Source organism: Oratosquilla oratoria, chromosome 36, assembly GCF_046742065.1.
Source record: "Oratosquilla oratoria isolate Oo_2021 chromosome 36, ASM4674206v1, whole genome shotgun sequence".
In the NCBI taxonomy this organism is placed as follows: Eukaryota; Metazoa; Arthropoda; class Malacostraca; order Stomatopoda; family Squillidae; genus Oratosquilla; species Oratosquilla oratoria.
Window position 1 is genome coordinate 46,781,896 of NC_134812.1, and position 5,000 is coordinate 46,786,895.

Below are 5,000 nucleotides of genomic sequence, written 5' to 3' on the forward strand. Positions count from 1 at the left end.
AATTTGCTCTTAAATTCATGTATGGTTTTTGCACACACTATTGTGTCGTTTAGTTTGTTCCATACACCCACCACTTAGTGGAGGGAAAGCTGTTTTTTCAGATCTCTTCTACGGAATCTATTTGGGTACAGATTATAGGCAAGAACAAGAAAGTTATTATTGGGGTCTTGTATAGACCTCCTAACATCAGCATTGAGCAGACTGATCCCTTGATTCCTGAAATTCACAGAGCGTCCCAGTACAAAAACGTTGTGATCATGGGAGATTTTAATTATAGAAACACTGACTGGAAAGATCAGGAAGCGAAGAAATTCCTAGATGTGGTGCAGGATAATTTCCCAAAACAAGTAATTACCGATCCTACGAGGGGAGAAAATACTCTGGACTTACTTTTAACTAATAATGAACACCTAATGGTCTTCGGTTCTATGGGTTAAAGTACTAATACAGTCAGTTCTTTCTTTATATGTGAATGTTCCCTTATGCTTTTGTTCTTATCCTCCTTTTCTATTTTTATTATTATGTACTGCTATTTCTTTTTCTATTATCTTCTGTGTTCTTTTTGCTCTCGTCTTTTAATTTCTTATTTTCTTTTTTTGTCCTATTTTTCTTCTTCTATTCTTTACTTCCTCCATTTTTTCTGATCTTTTGTTTTCTTCTTCCGTTATTCTTCCTTTGTTTTTATTTTTTGTTTTCTTCTTCTTGCTCTGTTCTCCTCTTTTCTTTTCTGTTCTCTATTTTTCTCTTTTACATTTCTCTTCTTCCTCTTTTTTTCTCTTCCTTTGTTTTTCTTTTATATTCCCTTTTTTGTTTTCATCTTCTGTTCTCTTCTTCTGCTACATTAGCTTATTTTTCTTTTCCTTTTTTGACTTTATTTTCTTACCCCGTCTGGGGTATTGGCTGCATGTTATTGTGGCAAAGTAGCATGCAGTTGATACTTTAGGGTCTATATGGGGCGCCCCTACGGACCAGAGCCACACATCATTTTGTCTATGATAGAGGAAAACTCTGTTCATAGAGAAATGATGATACTTTTATACTACGACTGTCCCTCCGTTATGCTGTCCTCCAACCCCTTGTTGCTGTCCTGTACCATTTCTCTGAGTATTCATTTTCTGTTTTCGCCGACCCTGTGGTGGGGGAAGAGAATGCTACCACCAAGTCTTTCCACTTGAGTCGTAAAAGGCGACAAAAAACGGGACGGGGATGGGATTAGGAGTCCTACTACCTGTAGCCCCGAAAGGGGACATTCCTGAAAAGAAAAGAAAAGGCATAAGAGTGTCTGGGAGTTTTCCAACCAGTACCCTAAGGTTTGGGTCTTTTAATGTGCGTGGATGTGGTACGGATGATAGTAAAAGGGAAGAGATAAGCAGTATGTTTGTGAGAATAATAAGGATGTGCTGGTTTTGAGTGAAACTAAAATGAAAGGAAAGGGCAACTGTGAGTTTGGGAGTGTAGCTGGGAGGTACTCAGGAGTGAAGAGTGGACGAGGGAGAGAAGGGGTGGCTATACTAGTAAGTGAAGAGATAAGTAAGCGGGTAGTGGAGTGAAAGGAGGTTTCATCAAGGTTGATGTGGATGAAGGTGAAACTGGGAAGGGAGATGTGGGTTTTTGTAAGTGCGTATGGACCTGGTAGTGAGAAGAGTGTAGAGGAAAGGGAGGCTTTTTGGGTAGATATAAATGAGTGCATAGAGGGATTAGGGAGAAATGTCAATGTAGTTGTATTGGGAGACCTTAATGCTAGGGTAGGAAATGAACCAAAACACAGAGTGATTGGGATGTATGGAGTTCCAGGTAAAAATCGTAGTGGAGAAATGATGGTGAAGATGTGTCTTGAAAGAGAGTTGATGATAGCAAATACAGTATTCAAGAAGAAAGTTAAGCATAAGTACACATGGGAGAGGATGGTGGATGGAAGGGTGGCAGATAGAGCGTTAATGGACTATATAGTGGTGACCAGGAGTATGGTAGGAAGAGTTAAGGATGTACATGTTCTAAGGGGAGAGAGTGGGGGAATATCAGATCATTTTCTGGTGGAAGGTAAAATGAGAGTGGAGAATAGGTGGAGAAAGAGGAAAAGGGCAGAAGGTAGGGAGGTACTTAGAGTGAACTGCTTAAATGAGGAAAAAAGGAGAGTGAGTTTAAGAAGAAACTGAAAGAGGAGTGGCAGAGAGTAAAGGATACAGTAGAACTAGGAGTGGAGGAGGAATGGGGATGGTTCAAGGAGGGAGTCATAAGGTGTGCAAAGATGGTGTGTGGAACAAGGAGGGCGGGAGGAAAAAGAAGGAAGGGTAGTGAGTGGTGGGATGAGGAAGCAAAGAAATGTGTAGAAAAGAAGAAGCAGGCATTCATAGATTGGCTGCAAATTATGACGAGGGAATCGTATGCGAGGAACAAAGTAAAGAGAAGGGAAGCTAAGCATAAGATATAGGAAGCAAAGAGGAAAGCAGATGTGAAATGGGGTAAGAGTATGACAGAAAATATTGAAAGCAATAAAAAGATGTTTTGGAAGGAAATTAAAAGAGAAAACGGAGGCGAATTAAGTAGAGAAGAAAAGGTAAAAGGTACAGATGGAGAGATGAAAATGGAAGAGAAGGGCAGTGAGAGGAAGGTGGGCAGAGTATTTAAGGGAGTTGCTAAATGTGAAGGAGGATAGGGAGGGAAAGGTAGTTGCATTGGGAAGCGCTAAGAAAATGAGAGTGATGAGTGAGGAAAATGGAGGAGAAATAGGGAAGGATGAAGTGAAAGCAGCTGTTAAGATGATGAGAGCAGGTAAGGCACCTGGTCTGGATGGATGCCATGCAGAATGTCTGAAGAAAGGAGGTACAGTGATGGTGGACTGGCTGGTGAGGTTGTTTAATGTTAGTATGAGAGAGGGTAGAGTACCGGAGGACTGGAGGAGTGCCTGTATAGTTCTGCTTTACAAGGGAAATGGGGTAAGTGTGAATGTAGTAGTTTCAGAGGGATTAGCTTGTTAAGTGTAGTTGGGAAGGCTTATGGGAGGGTCTTGATTGAGAGGATTAGGAGAGGAACAGAGGGAGTAATTGGTGAGGAACAGCGTGGGTTTAGGACAGGTAGGGGTTGTGTACATCAGATCTTTGTGGTAAGACAGATATGTGAGAAAGCTATAGGAAAAGGTAAGGATGTTTTTGGGGCTTTTATGGATCTGGAAAAGGCTTATGAAAGGGTAGACAGGAAGGAACTGTGGGAGGTACTGCAGATATATGGGATAGGAGGAAAGCTGTTAAGAGCAGTCAAAAGTTTTTACGAGAGTAGTAGAGCTTGTGTTAGGATTAGAAATGGAGAGAGTGAATGGTTTGAGGTAAAGGTGGGACTTCGTCAGGGATGTGTTATGTCGCCCTGGCTGTTCAATCTTTACATGAATGGGGTGGTGCGAGAGGTGAATGGAAGGGTAGTGGGTCAGGGATTGGAGATGATTGAAGAAAATGGAGAAAAGTGGGAGGTGAGCCAGTTGTTGTTTGCTGACGACACTGCGCTTGTAGCAGGATCAGAGGAGGGATTGAGGAAGTTAGTGACAGGGTTTGAGAAAGTGTGTGAAAAAAGGAAGCTGAAGATAAATATGGGTAAAAGTAAGGTGATGAGATGTACAAGGGGAGAGAGTGACAGCAGGCTGGAGGTGAGCATTAAGGGTGAAAGACTGGAGGAAGTGGATAGTTTTAGATACTTGGGTGCGAATGTGGCAGGAAAGGGAGGAGTGAGATGGAGTTAGAATGTAGAATGAGAGAAGCGAGTAAATGCCTTGGTGGATTGAAAAGTGTAATGAGAAATAGACATCTGGGAATGGATGCTAAGAGGAGGTTATATGAAGGAGTGATTGTGCCAACAGCATTGCACGGGGTAGAAACATGGAACATGAGAGAGGAAGATAGAAGGAGTTTGAATGTGTTTGAGATGAAATATCTGAGAAGTATGATAGGGGTTACTAGGCTAGATAGAGTGAGAAATGAGGAGGTGAGGAGGAGAATAGGGTGGAAAGGGAACTGGGAGATAGGGCTGATGAAAGGGTATTAGGATAGTTTGGACACATGGAAAGAATGAGTGAAGAAAGATTAGTAAAAGAAGTGTGGAAGGCAGAGGCGGAAGGAGTGAATATGAGGGGGCGTCCTAGGATGAGATGGATGGACGGGGTGAAAGGGGCATTACAAAAGAGAGGAATGTCTATGGAGGAAGGACGGGAGAGGACAGAAGATAGGGGTGAATGGAGAGGGGTTGTGTATAGATGATGATGTGATGCATGAGGGGGAGTGGGTGGGGGATGGGGGGTGAGGAAGTATGTATGAGAAAAAAAAAAAAAAAAATTGACGCAGCCCGAAGGGATTTCTCCCCGCCTTCTTTTCTGCATGAGGGGACGGATAGGGGGGGTCGCCGAATTTATGAAGCGGCCTTGCTGTGGATGTGCTGTGTCTTGTGACACTGCTTCTGACCCAGGGCAGTGGACAAGGTGCAGGGATGACCCGTCATCCAGGAGGTGCCAAGATGAGAGGGAGGGAGGAGGGTGGAGGGGAGTGGAATATATAGGAAATGGAATGGGTGGGAGTGGTTTCTATGCCTTTTTCTTTTTGGCTACCCCCGTGTAGGGGGAAAAAGCCTTTGGTATATGTATGATGTATGTATGATTTTCTTTCTTCTTCCTCTCCTCGTTTTACTTTCCTTCTCCTTTTCTTTCTTCTCCATTGTCTTTTCATTCATTTTCCTCATCATCTTCCTTGTCGCTCTCTTGTTCTTGTCCTCGTCTTCCTTGTCCTCCTCCTCCTCCTCCTCCTCCTCCTCCTCCTCCCGGATCCCTCTTCCTCCTCATCCTTCTCCTTCTTCTCCTTCTGTCCTGGAGCTCACATTATACAGCCTCCCTAATTTTTTGCACCACCTAATCCTTTCTGCGTAGCATCTTTCTTGAAATCTCTTTTTTTCTTTCGTTCACTCTGCCTCTTTTCTATTTGCCTCCCGGCTATGTTACATATTGCACCCCTACCATTCAATCT

General features: G+C 43.0%; 1 protein-coding gene across 1 annotated transcript in view; it reads right to left on the reverse strand.

Moving 5' to 3' along the window:
• The window catches only part of LOC143019135 (uncharacterized), a 23,130-nt gene that overhangs the window by 17,724 nt on the left and 406 nt on the right, over positions 1 to 5,000 (reverse strand). The gene's annotated exons all lie outside the window — the stretch shown is intronic.